Source organism: Rutidosis leptorrhynchoides, chromosome 6, assembly GCF_046630445.1.
Source record: "Rutidosis leptorrhynchoides isolate AG116_Rl617_1_P2 chromosome 6, CSIRO_AGI_Rlap_v1, whole genome shotgun sequence".
In the NCBI taxonomy this organism is placed as follows: domain Eukaryota; kingdom Viridiplantae; phylum Streptophyta; class Magnoliopsida; order Asterales; family Asteraceae; genus Rutidosis; species Rutidosis leptorrhynchoides.
The window spans coordinates 86,007,236-86,026,655 of NC_092338.1; positions in this window are offsets into that span (position 1 = coordinate 86,007,236).

Consider the following 19,420-nt stretch of genomic DNA (forward strand, 5'->3'; position numbering starts at 1 on the left):
CACAATGGTGTTTTCGTCTCTTCATTCCATTACTTACTATATTATATTTGTTACACCAAAAGTCCATTCAACCTTACACGGTTAGTCCTAAAACTGACGATAACGAACGTATGTTAACTAACTAATTCAACAAGCCTTTTTACTATTCACAAGGGCTTTTCTGTGTTTTTTACTTCCTTATTTACTAGATTATATTTGTAACAACAAAAATTCATATAACCTTACACTGTTAGTTCTGTAACAAACGACAACTAACGTCTGCTAACTAACCAAGTCAACACCCTTTTTCTTGCACTAAATATACATACATCCGAAAATTGAAAACCACTTTTTTTACGTTCAATTAACCAAATAAATTAACCGATTGTTAGTCAACAAGCCTGCCCCTTCAATTAACCCGATCAAAATCGTAATGAAGCGAAGCGCAAATTTTTTTACTCGTTATTACTGTTTAGATGATAAAACTTTAATACAGAGTATAATATTCAAAAATTGTGTGTGAAAGCTAATATTAAAAGTTAATGTAGGAGCTATTCGGATCTTCGGATCGATGTTCTAGCGAATCGTTGACTTTCGGGTGTCGATTTAGTAGAACCAGATCGTATAGATCGGATTAGATCAACGCCTAGAGTCGTTATTCGACTTGGGTGGGTTTTTGGTACTGTTGTGGTAGAGAGAAACCGCCTTGTAGGGTTTCAGGATCATTAGTCACAAATGAAAGCTAAGCTTTCATTATATACTCGACTGGGCCCGATAGTTGGTCAGGCCCATTAGTCGTTCGTCTGACCCGTCTAACTTTAATCTTGTTTAGGTTGATACGAACTTGGGCCTTTATGCACCAACATACTCCCCCTAGGACCTAGTTCGATCAACATTCCTTCTTAACTAGGACTTGTATACCATCAAACTCCCTTGAGGATCAACATACTCCCCCTTGGATGAGGCATTACATTCAGCTTTACTTGACTTTTCATTATGCACCAATAAACTCCCTTGTATGGTACATACTTTCTCTCTTCATCATTATCCTTGTAATATTCCAATTATAATCGCAAGTCGACACGATCATCAGGAAATACACTTTCGTTGAACCTTTGAGTAAAATCTCTTTAGATACCCGGAGAGTTATACTCAACAATCTTCAAAGCACACCAGTCATCAGATTAACCCTAACTTATGACTGTTGTGACTTCAGGTTCTTCAATCTCTTCAAATCTTCTTAGAAGCAGCGGAATATTAAGATTTGACAATGTTTGTCCCATAAATAATCAGACGAATCTGATTACCCCACAATAACTTCTATATCTTTCTAAAGCTTCATAACCTGCACATGTAAACATCAAAAAGCACAATGACATATATAGATATGAGCACGTTAGACATAATCAATCTCTCGATTCTTTACAATCATAAACATTTAGAATATGCGAGACGATCAATTAAGCAGCTTTCTTCCATTCTTTCACGTACGCCATTCCTTCACTTTCATCAGAACTCCAGAAGCTCCAACTTTAACTTCTTCTTGCAGTTAACATGGCTCATACGTATATCAATTTTGACAAAATGTTGGTCATATAAAACATATATTTCAAACACACACTGGTTTGACCATTTTGACTCAACATTTCTCACAAATATTCAAAACAAAATGTTTGTATTCCAAACGGAAAACAAAATTTAAAACTTCAACCATAAACAACACTTTAACTTTTCAAACACACTCAGGTTGAGTCTGATACATCAAATTGAATTCACATGAGTAACCTTAAAATAAATAAGACATAAAATATTTTTGGATTTTTTAAAGTTTATACTAAAACACACCAATTTTTTTTTTTGTATTTTTCATAAAATGAAAGCATGTATGAAAAGTTGATGCAATTACGCTAAAATACTAACAAACATTTTAACAGAAACAAAATCACATATTTTTACGAGATGTTGATCTTAACATGGAATCAATACTAAACTATAGTAGCAAATCATCTTCGTTCAATTCTTAGGATAAAGTACCTACAGATTAAAACTCTGATTATAGATATCAAGTCACATTAAGCTTTCATATTCTTTCCTCATAGACATTTTGATGATCACGTTGATTAATTACTTTAACATATTTCTATGTTAGACTAGATAGTAGAATCAGTCCTCATTTGAGATCGCACGATGTATCCGGTAGTTAATTGAGCACTAAAGTCCAGACGCTGTCCGTTATCACTAGCACATACTTTTGATCTAATTGATCAGGAGGTACTCTCACAGTATTTTGAATATTCCTGTCAGCCTTGGGCTTCTACCTCAACCTATACCTTCAATTTAGATGGCTCGGGTAGATCTCATAGTATATTGAATATTCTGAGATGTGCATACACAAACGCTATAAACCCCATGCTTTTCATCTGTGATAGCATAACTCAGATTACATATCTGTAAATATATTTCTAACTTCTTGTCTTAATGGGTATATCTGATATCACAAGGCACAAGGATGCTCGGCAGTTCAATGTGAACCCCTGGATCAACAATCCAAGCCACGCGAAAGCGGCACACTATGAATGATTTGAGATTTGAGCACAGATCTTCTTTAATTATGAGAACTCTCCTCATTATCTTTCTTCTTGATTGATTTTGACTTGAATTCTTCATCTTTGAACATTTGAATATTGTTTTCATACTGTTGAAACTTGACTTGAACTTTATGCAGATGCTCGTTGACTTCATAATTACTTTGGATGCTCAAAGCATTCATAGGTGTTCTCCCTTAAAGACAAGGACGGCCCGTGATGGTCGGATATACTTTTAGACATTATTTTCGAAATACATTTACCTCTATGTAAGCTAACCTTTTCTATGTTTGGACTCAAGCATTACGAGCTGATAGAATTTGATATACAATATCTGTACAAAATATCCTCACCTTGTATTGATCACTTGAATATCCCAATTAGTCGTCAAACTCAATGGTAGAGCAAATTTTGATTATTGCTTGGGGACATTCATCGCCAAATATGTCCAGTATAAATCTCAATAGGGAATACCCTCACCTTCTGTTGATTTCCTGAACAATTATTTCTAGAATATGCACACGTGATAATTAGGTGACTACCGTTCAACCGCTGTAAATATTTTAATGATTTCCTCATCAAGATATTTACATGATTATGAGTGTGATCATCTCATTCTATGATTGAGTCATAAGGCTTAATAGTACTTGATATGAATAATCACTGATTTAATCTATACTACTTACTATTCGCGTCAAGAGATAAATATGCAACTTCAGTAATACAGTCATCTCCCTAACATGTAGATCAAGCAACTCATTTTTTATTTTCTATTTTTTGTTGTTTTTCATTTTATCATTTTTTTTGTATTTTCTGATGTCGCCATTTTCTCCCCCTAAAAAACTAAAACCAAAAATCTTTTTGGCTTTTTGGATTTTATGCAAAACAGAAAACAAATTCAATGCAGAAATGAAAAACATAAGAAAGAGTTGGTTACTCATTTGACGTTTCGTTTCTAGACGATATCAGACTGATTTTTTACACCAAATTACGTTACTCAACGCATTCTACACTGAATTGTGTAGAATCCAACAACATACGTTTCATGGTTGCATACAGAAATATATACAAGCCATTCTCCTGGGTAGTTATGTGTGGACCGCCCAAATGTCGACAATCCAGGTACTATCAACAAGGTTAAACAAACTTGGCGACCTGCACAAAGCTCAAAAACAAAATTAGTTCAAAATGGGAACCCAAGCCCGAATGGCAGCGAGATTACCGTCGACACCAACAACCTGAAGATCCACCCATTTTCCAGTGGATCCTAACGGTGTCATATTCACATCACTATCACTAGTACTACAACCTCCCTCAGATTTAGATCTCCAGACACGACGCTTACATGGCGACCGTTTATGATAAAATGGTGTTTCATTAATTTTCGTGGAAATCTTAGCAGTTGAAGTAAAAACACGGTTTTTAATAGGTGAGGTTGAACGATTTTTGAAAAATTTATTATACTTCCATTTTGACTTAGAAGAATTTTCATTAAACGTCTGGTTCAGGTCAACCTTCCTATGTGGTGTACGCAAGTAGTTCGGACATTTCCAAGCAACATGTCCATATTCTCTACAATCAAAACATGTCCTATGGTCTACAAACTTTCTAGGACGGTGAGTCCTTCTCTCTTTGAAAACAAATTCCTGATTAGCCTTTTGTCTATGTGGTGGAATGTACGCCCTTTTGAGATTTGGAGTCTTTAAGGACACACCGGGAATAGTTTGATACTCTAGTTCCTCTTTCTTAGGAGAAGTAACAGGTTTAGTCGTTGGATTGAGATCAGACTTAACCTTTGAATTCGATTTAGACTTAGAGGACTTGGATTTAGTAGCTCTTCTTGGTTTTGACTCAAGTCTATCAACAGGTTTTGACACAATCTCCTCAATTATCTCATCATTAGTAAGAACTTCGTCAACAAACTTAGGCACACTGCTAGTCTTATGACCCTCACTCTTAGAAAGTTCTTCAGGTGGTGGAGTAAGAATATACTCATTTTCTAAGTTCAATCCTTTCTCATACTTAACAGGTGTTTGAAATACAAGCTTCTCCTTAGGATTCCTAGACTTCTCAACTTTTCTTGATTTTGGTTTCTCACTAGCACTAACCCTACGAGCATTCTCAGGATTTTTCTGCATGGTGATGGGTTTAGTCACAGGTCGGAATGGCTTGTTGTCCTTCTCAGTGTCGATATCAGTATCAGACTCTGTCACATAAACAACTTCTAAAGGTTTCTTAACCTCTACCTTCTCACTCTTATCCTTAAGGTCAATAAGTGTCTCCTTAGACTCACCGTATTGCTGTTCAACAATATCATCCTTACACTTCTCACTAGGTTTATTAAGATATTCATCCATAAGAGGAGGTGCACACTCGTTGTAACTCACACCTTTCTGCTTATCATCCTTAGGAGGATTAGAGGTCTGTAGCACATACTTTGATCTCTGCCAATTGTCAGTCCTAGCCTTTTCAGTTTCATATTTAATCTTAAAAGATTCCTTTTCTTCCTTAAGGCTCTCTATCTGATTCAAATACATGGCAATGGCTTTCTGATCATCTATAACTGTAGCTTTTAAGAATCCTATCTGATTCTCTAAAGACTTAATAACATCAACATACTCTTTCTGTTTATTAAGATAGAAGAGTGCATCATCATAGTTCTTCTTATTAGTCAGATTCTCTAAGCTCAGGTTCTTAAGTTCAAGTCTAAGTTTAGGACAGTTATCACAAGTTACAGGAATTTCACTAAGCATAGAAATGACACATTCAAGTCTATCAAATTTTTGCTCAAAATCAATACATTTAGAACAAACAGAAGTAGATTTAGTGTGTACCTTATCATTGCTTGACGTGTTGGCCGTGAATGCACAGTTGGTTGTCGAGTTCGAGACCTTAATTTCAGACTCTGACCGAGAACTGTCTGAAACTATCTCCAGCTTCTCAATACTATCAGCAGCAGTATTCACAACTGGCTCTTCTTCCCTAGCCGAATTTTCAATCTCAGTAGCAGCATCACCATTGTCATTTGAAGATTCGTCCTTAATGCAATCACTAACCATCTCAATTTCATTCTTAAACCCGGATGCAGACACATCGATTATCTTAGAATCTTGAAGTATATTCCGTCTAGTACATTGCTCCAGTTCCTTCTCTCTCAACTTGGATATAAACGAATTAAGAGTAAGAACATTGTTGCAAGCCCATGCTCTTGATTCAATCTGCTCAATATATGCATCCCATTTCCAAAGCAATCCTTCCTTGAGAACTTTTACAGCCTTAGCTTGCGTCACCTCAATTCCACAACTTTTCAGCTTGGATATTAAATGACAATACCTCGTTATTGTGTCTTCTAAACTCCCAGTACTCAGTGCTTTAAAATTTTTCCATTCATGTTTCAAAGTTTTTTCCTTATTTTTCTTCATTTCGTCACACGAGTAAAACATTTGAATACCTTAAAAATCTGACAAAAAGTCTCGAAATACCGTCAAAAACGACCAAGAATTGACTATCTGAGTCAATATGTATACACGTATCAAGTTTTCTCGTGAAAACTTGATAATCCGAAAAATTCTCGAATTTCAAAAATTAGTAAAAGTTTGACTTTCAGATCAAAGTCAAAGGTCAAAAGTCAATACTGGTCAACTGATCGTTCAGTCATTTAACAATATTTAACTGGCTGTAAAAATTTCTCATAAAATAACCAGACTTGTAATATAGGCCAAAGATTGGCGTTTACTGCCTCAATTTATTAGTGGACTTCAGTTGATAATGAATTAAATTAAATGAAATAGTCCAACAAAATAAGGTCCATTTAAATTTAAACCCAAAAAGAAGTTATGGTTGAGTGGCTGTACACGTATGCTTCTTCCTCTCTTTTCTTTCTTTCTTTGTGTTGACCAAGACAAAACCAAAAACTTAAAACAATTAAATTGCTTTTTGCCTAGTGTACAGACACTAGACACACCTCACACAATTTATTTGATTTCTTATTCCTTCTTGCCACAAAAACAAGTGGGTCCCACGACTTAAACAAGTTTATCTCATTTCTTTCTTTTTCTTGTTGTCTTCTTCAAGAATACGACCTGCAACAGTGACCAGACCTCTTATTTTAATTTTTTTTAATTCTTCTATCTAAATCACAATGGGTCGTTGATCTTCAGTGTATAGTTACATTCAATTGATAGAATCTATCAATCAAAAATTCGGCAGCACTTCGTTACAAATTTTGAAAATTGGTAATTTTGACAAACGGACGTGTGAGTGAGACAATCGGTCGATTAAGGGTGCCAAACGGTCGAGGGAGTGACACAATCGGTCGAGGGAGTGAGAAAATCGATCGAGGGTAAAAAATGAAGGTGTTCTTGATGTTTTTGCAGTTTTCGGCGGAGGTTAGTGGTGGTGCTTGGTGGTTCGCGGCGGCGGTTGCTCAAAAACAAGAATTAGACCACAAAAATTTGCAGAAAGGTACTAGAAACGATTTCTAACACTTCTACATTTTTAGATTTGCAAAAAAACACTTTAGATTTCACGAACCCGATTGATTTTTAAACTGAAAAATTTGAAACAAAATCACAGATTTCTCGATGAATACAAGATGAAAATCGAATCTGTAAATTGAAACGTATTTGTATGATGACAAGGAACATATATCACGAATCAATTCGAACAATAACACCCAAAAATTGAATTTTTCAATTTTAGTATGAAAAACATGAAAAAAAACCCAAAATTCAATTTTTTTTAACAACTCAAAAACGAAATTCGCTATAAACGATTCGATCCTACAACCGTAGCTCTGATACCACTTTGTAGGAGCTATTCGGATCTTAGGATCGATGTTCTAGTGAATCGTTGACTTTCGGGTGTCGATTTAGTCGAACCGGATCGTATAGATCGGATTAGATCAACGCCTAGAGTCGTTATTCGACTTGGGTGGGTTTTTGGTATTGTTGTGGTAGAGAGAAACCACCTTGTAGGGTTTCAGGATCATTAGTCACAAATAAAAGCTAAACTTTCATTATATACTCGACTGGGCCCGATAGTCGGTCAGGCCCGTTAGTCGTTCGTCTGACCCGTCTAACTTTAATCTTGTTTAGGTTGATACGAACTTGGGCCTAGTTAAAGCCTTACCTAACAATTTTGTTACTATATTTTCTTGACTACCTTCCTATAAAATCACTTTCCTTATAAAAAAACACCTTTCTTTGTTTATTATTATTATTATTTTCCTTCTTATATTACTATATTAAAAAAATATTTATATTTATAATTATTATTATTATATTATATTTATTATTAAATTATTAATTATTATTATTATCATATTAAATTAATCTACTTCTTTTGTTATTATTATCATCTTTATTTTATGAATTTTTTTTATTATTAATTTCATGAATATACTAATGGAAACCTCTTTTCTTTCTTGTTTCATACTCACCTTGAATTTATTTATTTAAACTGCTCTTCACCCTTCTTCTCATCACAATCTCTTCAATCTTTACATGCACAAAGCACATATACATACAACGCGTATACATATTAGACCTTGAATATATGGCCGCTACTAGTTCATCACCTTCATATTCATCCATGCCATCAATTCGTGTTCGAGTGGATAAAGCCACCAGTGAGTCCTTAAATGGTCCTGATTATTTTATTAACATTGATATTTGTGACTCCATCAACGCTAATCCTTGGTAATTTTAATATCTTTTCTTCACTAATTATTACTCCGTATATAATTGTTATCATTTTCTTGAATTATCATATATAGACAATTAATAAAGTCTGCGTTTTGTCTTGGGTGTTTGTTAATAGATGACTTATTGAGTTATTTCTATGTTTTGTTAGTGGGATGTTGAGCTCATGGTGTTATCCTGTTGTAGCTAGATTTGCATTAATGTCAATTCTTGTTTCTTGTTTCTTGTTGTTGAACGTCTTATGAATAATCTATATGACAACTTTTTTCAAAAGGCAAACACACAATCATACCCCATTTAGGAATTGAACCCACAACCCCGATAGGTGATGGCTTAACTCGATACCGCTAGGGCTTAGCTAACCCTTTATTATGAAAGTTTCCAGCCTACAATTTAGAAGCTCACCTTCTAGATGTTCAAAGTAGCCTTCTTTGAACACCATGTAGAAGAAGCAAAGATGAACACGATGACGGCCGCCCACCATCTCCGTTCACACGACACCTTCTTCGTTCACACCATTCCACCGCCACCAAAGTTTTAGTATAAATAGAGGTGCAAACCTCAGTTGTAAATCATCCCAAATCACTCAGAGAAGTGTAATCACAACCTAGAGAGTGTGTGTGAGTTTGAGAGTTTTTTTGTAAGAGTTTTGTAATACTCTGTAAATCTATTCTTGTGAGTAATAGAGTTGTTTTTCTCTCAAATTTGTATCTCCCAACGTCCAGGCGATCCTCTCTTCCTAACAAGTGGTATCAAGAGCTTGGATAGAAACGTTGGTCGAGTTTTGGGTTTTCTGAAGTTTTCTCAAAATTCAATTTTGAGTGTACCATTGGATTCGTCTCGTCGAAACGAGTCCAACGAAAAAAACGGCGACTTAAATGGAGTTATAACGAGCCCAGAAAACGCGGTCAAAGTTTGGTTAACTCGCCGGAGAAGACGACCGGTGCCGGAATTTTCGCCGGAGAAGACGATCACTGTAGCAATTCACTGTAGCAATGGCGGTACTGTAGAAAGTTCCTGTAGCAGTACTGTAGCAATTCTGAAATTTTACAATTTGGTCCCTGAAATTTTCAGAAATTCATTTTTGGTCCCTGAAAGTTTAGAAAATTATAATTTTACCCCATAAGTGGAATTTAAGCCGCGAAGTATCTATTCCACCTTTTTCAACCGTTCCGGACGTAACGGTGATCTCTGTTTTCTACAATTCAACCCCGTTTGTGTTGAAAAATTATTTTTAATGTGATAATGTCCATAGAAGAGTCAACATCATCTTCCGGAGCTATGATTATGCTCCCAGCCACAAACTACACGCTGTGGAAACCTCGGATGGAAGATCTCCTCAGCTATAAGGATTTGTTCGATCCTATTGAATTGAAGGGTATAAACTCTGATTCTGCCAAAGAGAAAGAGTGGAAGAAATCAAACCGAAAAACTATTGGTCAGATCCGTCAATGGATTGATCATAGTGTCTTCCACCATGTTGCACAAGAGACAGACGCATATATCCTCTGGAAAAAGTTGGAGGACATGTACCAGGCCAAGACTGCTCGGAATAAAGCCCTGCTGATGAGGCGTTTAGTCAACATGAAGCTCAAAAGTGGAACTTCAGTTGCCGAGCATACCAGTGAGTTCCAGAACTTGGTCAACCAGTTATCGTCTGTAGAGATGCCGCTTGGCGATGAAGTTCAGGCGCTACTGTTACTTAGTTCCCTTCCCGATAGTTGGGAAACGTGTGATGCCCCGTACAAAACCATCGTGTACGAATCATCAACAACAGGATCATTACAAGGTTAAGTACTATATGCTGTAATTAAAGATGTTGCATTCACGATAAAAAGGTGATGTCATAACCGACATCAAATGTTTTACATTTCAAAAGCATGCTTCACTAAGTAGAAGCAAATAATAAGTGTATGTGACCACAATGGTCGTTACAAGTCTTAGTTCAAAAGTAGTAAAGTATGAATGCAGGATAAAGTAGTTCATGCGATGACAACTCTAAGCAGCGGGTGTCTACAGCACGACTAGTGAAATGTCCCGTTCTTATTGATTAAAAACGTTCCATATTAATTGATTTCGTTGCGAGGTTTTGACCTCTATATGAGACGTTTTTCAAAGACTGCATTCATTTTTAAAACAAACCATAACCTTTATTTCATAAATAAAGGTTTAAAAAGCTTTACGTAGATTATCAAATAATGATAATCTAAAATATCCTGTTTACACACGACCATTACATAATGGTTTACAATACAAATATGTTACATCGAAATCAGTTTCTTGAATGCAGTTTTTACACAATATCATACAAACATGGACTCCAAATCTTGTCCTTATTTTAGTATGCAACAGCGGAAGCTCTTAGTATTCACCTGAGAATAAACATGCTTTAAACATCAACAAAAATGTTGGTGAGTTATAGGTTTAACCTATATATATCAAATCGTAACAATAGACCACAAGATTTCATATTTCAATACACATCCCATACATAGAGATAAAAATCATTCATATGGTGAACACCTGGTAACCGACATTAACAAGATGCATATATATGTAAGAATATCCCCATCATTCCGGGACACCCTTCGGATATGATATAAATTTCGAAGTACTAAAGCATCCGGTACTTTGGATGGGGTTTGTTAAGCCCAATAGATCTATCTTTAGGATTCGCGTCAATTAGGGTGTCTGTTCCCTAATTCTTAGATTACCAGACTTAATAAAAAGGGGCATATTCGATTTCGATAATTCAACCATAGAATGTAGTTTCACGTACTTGTGTCTATTTTGTAAATCATTTATAAAACCTGCATGTATTCTCATCCCAAAAATATTAGATTTTAAAAGTGGGACTATAACTCACTTTCACAGATTTTTACTTCATCGGGAAGTAAGACTTGGCCACTGGTTGATTCACGAACCTATAACAATATATACATATATATATATATCAAAGTATGTTTAAAATATATTTACAACACTTTTAATATATTTTGATGTTTTAAGTTTATTAAGTCAGCTGTCCTCGTTAGTAACCTACAACTAGTTGTCCACAGTTAGATGTACAGAAATAAATCGATAAATATTATCTTGAATCAATCCACGACCCAGTGTATACGTATCTCAGTATTGATCACAACTCAAACTATATATATTTTGGAATCAACCTCAACCCTGTATAGCTAACTCCAACATTCACATATAGAGTGTCTATGGTTGTTCCGAAATATATATAGATGTGTCGACATGATAGGTCGAAACATTGTATACGTGTCTATGGTATCTCAAGATTACATAATATACAATACAAGTTGATTAAGTTATGGTTGGAGTAGATTTGTTACCAATTTTCACGTAGCTAAAATGAGAAAAATTATCCAATCTTGTTTTACCCATAACTTCTTCATTTTAAATCCGTTTTGAGTGAATCAAATTGCTATAGGTTCATATTGAACTCTATTTTATGAATCTAAACAGAAAAAGTATAGGTTTATAGTCGGAAAAATAAGTTACAAGTCGTTTTTGTAAAGGTAGTCATTTCAGTCGAAAGAACGACGTCTAGATGACCATTTTAGAAAACATACTTCCACTTTGAGTTTAACCATAATTTTTGGATATAGTTTCATGTTCATAATAAAAATCATTTTCTCAGAATAACAACTTTTAAATCAAAGTTTATCATAGTTTTTAATTAACTAACCCAAAACAGCCCGCGGTGTTACTACGACGGCGTAAATCCGGTTTTACGGTGTTTTTCGTGTTTCCAGGTTTTAAATCATTAAGTTAGCATATCATATAGATATAGAACATGTGTGTAGTTAATTTTAAAAGTCAAGTTAGAAGGATTAACTTTTGTTTGCGAACAAGTTTGGAATTAACTAAACTATGTTCTAGTGATTACGAGTTTAAACCTTCGAATAAGATAGTTTTATATATATGAATCGAATGATGTTATGAACATCATTACTACCTCAAGTTTAGTAGGTAAACCTACTGGAAGTGACAAGAAATGATCTAGCTTCAAAGGATCTTGGATGGCTTGAAAGTTCTTGAAGTAGGATCATGACACAAAAACAAGTTCAAGTAAGATTTTTACTCGAATTAAGATAGTTTATAGTTATAGAAATTGAATCAAAGTTTGAATATGAATATTACCTTGAATAAGAAAGATAACCTACTGTATATAACAAAGGTTTCTTGATCTTAGATGATTACTTGGAATGGATTAGAAAGCTTGGAAGTAAATTAGTAAACTTGAAGGGATTTTTGAAGTGTTCTTGAAGTGTTCTTCCTATGATGACTATAGCTTGATTCTTGAAGTGATTTTTGATGAAGATGATGATTAACTACTGGAAAAATACGTTCATAATAGTGTGTGTGTGTTGAGAGAGAATTAGAAAGAGAATTGGAAGTGAAATGGAGTGAATGATGAGTGGTAATTGGTGAGTGGTGAGTGGGGTTAAAAGGAGTTCTAGTTAGTTGACTAGCTCATGGTAGAAGTTAAAATTGATTAGTCATACATGACATAATCAAGAGTGGAATCCCATGCTAGTTCCTATTGGTATATACTCATAGTAAGTACGTTTTGAAGCTGTGTATAATACGGGTAAGAATACGACTAGAATTCTTGATGAAAGAAAAGAATGGAAAAGTAACTGTAACCATTTTCGTTAAGTATGAGTGTTTTGATATATGTCTTGAAGTCTTCCAAAAGTATTTTAATACATCTAAATACACTACATGTATATACATTTTAACTGAGTCGTTAAGTCATCGTTAGTCGTTACATGTAAGTGTTGTTTTGAAACCTTTAAGTTAACGATCTCAATTAATGTTGTTAACCCATTGTTTATTATATCTAATGAGATGTTAAATTATTATATTATCATGATATTATGATATATTAATATATCTTAATATGATATATATACATTTAAATGTCGTTACAACGATAATCGTTACATATATGTCTCGTTTCGAAATCCTTAAGTTAGTAGTCTTGTTTATATGTATATAACTCATTGTTAATATACTTATGGAGATACTTACTTATCATAATCTCATGTTAACCATATGTATATCCATATATATATCGTCATGTCGTTTTTACAAGTTTTAACGTTCGTGAATCGCCGGTCAACTTGGGTGGTCAATTGTCTATATGAAACATATTTCAATTAATCAAGTCTTAACAAGTTTGATTGCTTAACATGTTAGAAACATTTAATCATGTAAATATCAATCTCAATTAATATATATAAACATGGAAAAGTTCGGGTCACTACAACTAGTACACAGCGGAAGCTAACCTCAAGCACCTGAGAAAAACATGCTTAAAAACGTCAACACAGAGGTTGGTGAGCTATAGTTTAAGTATAACAGTATGTAAGGTAGGCCACGAGATTTCAGTGCTACAAAGAGCGTTTCAAAACAGTATGATAAAGTATATGTTAACCGTGGGCACTTGGTAACTAACTTAACGTTTATACCCCCTGAAAGTACACTTGGCAAGTGCGTATGTATACGAAGTATTAAACACTCGTTAAATGCTAGCGCTACTAGCCCGAGTGGGGATGTCAAACCCTATGGATCCATAACTAAGATTCGCGTTCACGGTTCAAAAACCAATGATTAAACGTTACCGAGCTAAAGGGAATGTGTATGCCGTTGTATAACCCACACATATATAAGTTTAAGTACTCGTGCCTAGTATGTAAAACATAAAATTCGCATGTATTCTCAGTTCCCAAAATAAGTTAAAGTAAAAAGGGAATGCTATAACTCACAATGATAATGTAGTCGTAAAGTCGGTTCGGAAAAGGTGTGCAAGTAATCGGTCCGAAGGTCCTCAACCTAAGGCAAATAGTACTAAGTCAGTAAATCATCTTAATAGGTTTAAAAGTATGTAAATAAGGTCTTAAGGGTCATCATCAATCATCATCAAACAAAAGGCGTAAAGTAAGTTTCGTTTAAGAAAGTAGTTTAAAACAAGGGATGAGTTCGGTCAGTCACCACGGTCTCTACACAAACTGAAAAGAGGTGAGACCAGTGGAAATGGCTCCTACTATGAGTCCTTTAAGTGTGGTAAAATTTACAGAAGCAAACTCATCTTCGTTTAACCGTGGTGATGGTTTAAGTGCGAGTAGGTCAGAAATTTCTGCACAACGTTAAAAGGACATAGTGACGATCGGAGGGCCATAAATCCCAAACCGTAACTCGGATGAAGACGAGTCTTATATAAAAAGTTATCTAATCTAAAAGAGCTATTGTAAAATCATAATTACAACAGCCCAGGTCTACTGGTCTGTTACAGAAACAGCAAAACAGTAGGTAGAGAACAGTAAGCAGAATAAAAATGGGTTCCGGTGAGTTTGGTGCTTGATGTTCATCATGGTTCTCATCGTTGATGCCTATAGCTTCAAGTGTACAACTCATTGATGTGTTTACATCATCTTTACCATGGTTTGACCATCATAACCCAAGTGTAAGTCTAAGACATGAAGCACAACTCACTTAAGAGTTGTATGAAGTTTGATGAACCAAAGTTACATCAAAGTCTTAGATCTAACACATACATGAACTTTAAAACTAATAATAAGTTACAAACTTGAAAATGAACTTATAAAATCAAGATCTTAAGTTGTAGAACATCGTTCTTAGTTTGATCTTGAAGATCCAAGACTCAAAAGTCTAGATCAAGCATAAGTATACAAAGTTATATTTAAAGAAAACTTATTTACATGTTCTTGAACTTTTAAGTTAACTTTAAGTTCCAAGAGATATGAGATCAAGACTAACTTGTAGTACTTGACCAACAACAACCAAAATCATAAAATTAAAGTGCAAGTAAAACTAAATAAACAAGTAAAAGGTTCATGGTTGTTCATACTTTAAAGATTCAAACCAAAGTTTGATCTTTAGAAAGTAAACTTTAAAGTTTACTTCATGAACTTCAAGTATGAGTTTAATCAACACATGAACTTGCAATCTTTGAAACAATAAAAGTAGAATCATAAACTAGTAAGTTTATGTTCTTGTGTTCTTGATAAATACAAGATATTATGAAGAATCAAACTAGTAAGTTTGATCTTGTAACTAGTAAAGAACAACTAACAATTACATGTAACAAACTAACAACAACAAGTAATCAAACTACAAGTAACAAAAGATGATGATGATTATGGGGTGTTTGTAATTTGGTTTTGGGACAAAGAAAAGAGAAGAAAAGTTGTTCATAATACTTACAATCTTTAGAGAAAAATGAGAGAGAAAAGAGAGAAAAGAGAGAAAAGTATGCAAGTAATGTGTGTGTAAAATGAAAGAGTAAATGTGAATGAAGTAAGTAATGAAATTTGAAAACCAAAACTCCCATCAAAAGGCTCTAAGGCCACGTTTTTCTGCAAAAAAATGGAGGGATGGAGAAGTCTTATGGTTACTAGCATGTTAAAGTTCAAAAGGGTGGTTAATAGATGGGGTTTCATGGGGATTACATGCAAACTAGATTCCAAGTCAAGTTAACTAACTAGTTCCCATTTAACTTGATACTTACAAGTAGTGTTGGGCTAATAAGTCCATTAATAATGTAGGGTGGGCTAATCAAGTCCATGTACAAAAATAAAGCCCAAGTTTGTAAGTAATTAACAAGTAATCCAATAAAAGTCCAATTAAAGCCCAAGTAACTAACTAATCACCATAGTTAATTAAAATGATTAATAAAATCAATCATGAATGTAAATAATACTTGAAAATATTATTCGTGTAAGTTTCGCGTGTCACAAAGACGTTTCGGGCACTTAAAAGTCAAGTACGGGCAATCAAGGCAACATGTAAATGTAATAACATACATTCGTTTTATCACACGTATTAATAATAATAATTATTAATAAATAAACGTTTGAAATTCCATGGTCGTTACATTACCCACCTGTTAAAGAAAATTTTGTCCCGAAATTTAAGCTGAGGTAGATGGAGGAGTCGGGAAAAGGTGAGGATACTTCCGCATCATTTGATCCTCTCGCTCCCAAGTAAACTCAGGTCCTCTTTTGGCATTCCATCGTACTTGGATGATTGGAATCTTGTTGCGTTTCAAAGTTTTGATCTCACGATCCATAATTTCAACAGTTTCTTCCACAAAGTGGAGTTTATCGTCAATTGTAAGTTCCTCAAGTGGTATGATAAGTTCAGGTGCAGCAAGACACTTCTTCAAGTTCGACACGTGGAAGGTAGGATGAACTGAGCTCAATTGTGCTGGTAGATCTAAACGGTATGCGACGGGTCCAACACGTTCCAAGATTTCAAAAGGACCAATGTATCGTGGGTTTAACTTTCCACGTTTTCCAAAACGGATCACACCTTTCCAAGGTGCAACCTTTAACATTACACGGTCGCCCACGTTGAATTCAAAGTCTTTACGTTTAAGATCGGCATAACTCTTTTGACGATCGCGGGCAGTCTTAAGTCTAGCTTGAATCTGAGCAATCTTTTCCATTGTTTCATGGACTACCTCGGGTCCGGTGATTTGATTTTTGCCAACTTCGGCCCAACAAATAGGAGATCGGCACTTACGGCCATACAATGCTTCAAAAGGTGCAGCATTAATGCTCGAGTGATAACTGTTGTTGTACGAGAATTCAGCGAGTGGCAAATGCCTTTCCCAGGTCTTTCCGAAATCAATGACACATGCACGCAACATGTCTTCCAATGTCTGAATCGTTCGCTCAATTTGCCCGTCAGTCTGAGGATGATAAGCAGTACTCATGTCAAGACGAGTTCCCATGGCTTCTTGCAAAGAACGCCAAAATCTAGAGGCAAAACGGGGATCGCGATCGGAGATGATCGATAAAGGTACACCATGACGAGATACAACCTCCTTGATGTATAATTGAGCAAGTCTTTCCATTGTATCAGTTTCCTTCATCGCTAGGAAGTGTGCAGATTTGGTGAGGCGGTCAACAATAACCCAAATGGTATCGTATCCGCCCACCGTCTTTGGCAGCTTGGTGATAAAATCTATTGTGATCCTTTCCCACTTCCATTGTGGGATCTTCAGCTGTTGAAGTAAACCAGAAGGTCTCTGATGTTCGGCTTTAACTTTCGAACAAGTCAAACACTTCCCAACATAAGTTGCAACGTCCTTCTTAAGATTCGGCCACCAATACTGTCCTTTAAGGTCGTGGTACATTTTGCCCGCTCCGGGATGAATCGAATATCTCGATTTGTGTGCTTCATCAAGTATAAGGTTCCGTAGATCTCCATAAAGAGGTACCCAAATTCTTCCAGCATAACATCGGAGTCCAGACTCCCTAACCTCGAATCGAGAGACAAGTATGTTCAAATGTTCGTGAGATATGTTCTCCTTCTTGAGAGCCTCATCTTGGGCTACTCTGATCTGGCTGTTGAGGTTCGAATGAATGGTGATGTTCAGAGCCCTAACACGAAGAGGTGCCGCCCTCTCCTTTCGGCTCAAAGCGTCAGCTACAACATTGGCCTTGCCAAGATGATAACGGAGTTCACAATCGTAGTCGTTGAGCATCTCGATCCATCGACGCTGTCTCATATTCAGTTGCTTCTGATCAAAGATGTGCTGGAGACTCTTGTGATCGGTGAAGATAGTGCTCTTAGTTCCATAAAAATAGTGTCTCCATAATTTGAGCGCAAAGACAACGGCTCCAAGTTCAAGATCGTGAGTAGTGTAGTTCCGCTCGTGAATCTTCAATTGGCGGGAGGTATATGCAATAACCTTTGATCGTTGCATCATTACACAACCAAAACCACTTTTAGAAGCATAGCAGTAAACAACAAAGTCGTCACTGCCCTCGGGAAGTGACAGGATAGGAGCGGTGGTTAACTTCTTCTTCAAATTTTGAAATGCTGATTCGTGTGCGGGTTCCCAAATGAACTTCTTGCCCTTGTGGGTCAGCGTGGTCAAAGGACGCACAATCAGAGAAAATCCTTCGATAAATCTTCGGTAATAATCGGCGAGACCTAAAAATTGGCGAATATGCGTCGGAGTAGTGGGGGTCTCCCACTTGCTGATGGCTTCAATCTTGGCGGGATCAACTTTGATACCCTGGTCGCTCACAACATGACCCAGAAATTGTACTTCCTTCAACCAAAATTCACACTTGGAGTATTTGGCGTAAAGTTGCTCTTGTCTAAAGAGTTCAAGTACTAGTCGGAGGTGTTGCTCATGTTCTTCTTTGCTCTTAGAGTAGATGAGGATATCATCTATGAAGACGATAACAAACTTATCCAAGTACGGCTTGCAGACACGATTCATGAGGTCCATGAACACGGCATGTGCATTTGTCAAACCGAATGGCATCACGAGAAACTCATAATGACCATAATGGGTCCTGAATGCAGTTTTCATCACGTCACTTTCTTTCATCCTCAACTGGTGATAACCGGATCGTAAATCGATCTTTGAGTAAACGCTCGATCCTTGTAGTTGATCAAAAAGATCGTCAATTCGTGGAAGAGGATACCGATTCTTGATTGTCAATTTGTTGAGTTCACGGTAGTCGATACACATACGGAAGGATCCATCCTTCTTCTTCACAAACAACACTGGTGCACTCCAAGGCGAGAAACTTGGTTGGATAAACCCTCGATCAAGTAGCTCTTGTAGTTGACTCTGTAATTCTTGCATCTCGAAAGGTGCGAGTCTATAAGGTGCGCGAGCTACAGGTGCAGCTCCTGGCACTAAATCAATCTGAAACTCTACGGCTCTCTGCGGCAGCAATCCAGGAAATTCCTCTGGGAATACATCGGAAAATTCGTTCACGATTCAAACGTCGTTCACGCTCTTCACCTCAGTTTCTACCGCTTTCACATGTGCTAGGACAGCAAAACGTCCCTTCTTCATAATCTTTTGCACTTTCACGCAACTAATGAGGTTCAACTTCGAGGTACATCTCTCTCCATAGATGTTCAGTGGTTCGCCATCTCCTTGTGGTATGCGAAGTGCTTTATCTCCACAAATAATGTCGGCCCTTATCTTGCTCAACCAATCCATACCGACGATCACGTCAAAACTTCCCAGTTTGATAGGTATCAAATCAATTTCGAAATCCGCGCCAGCTATGTTGATAATAGCTCCTCGACCAATGTGGTCAACCTTTTCAAGTTTTCCATTGGCGACCTCGACAA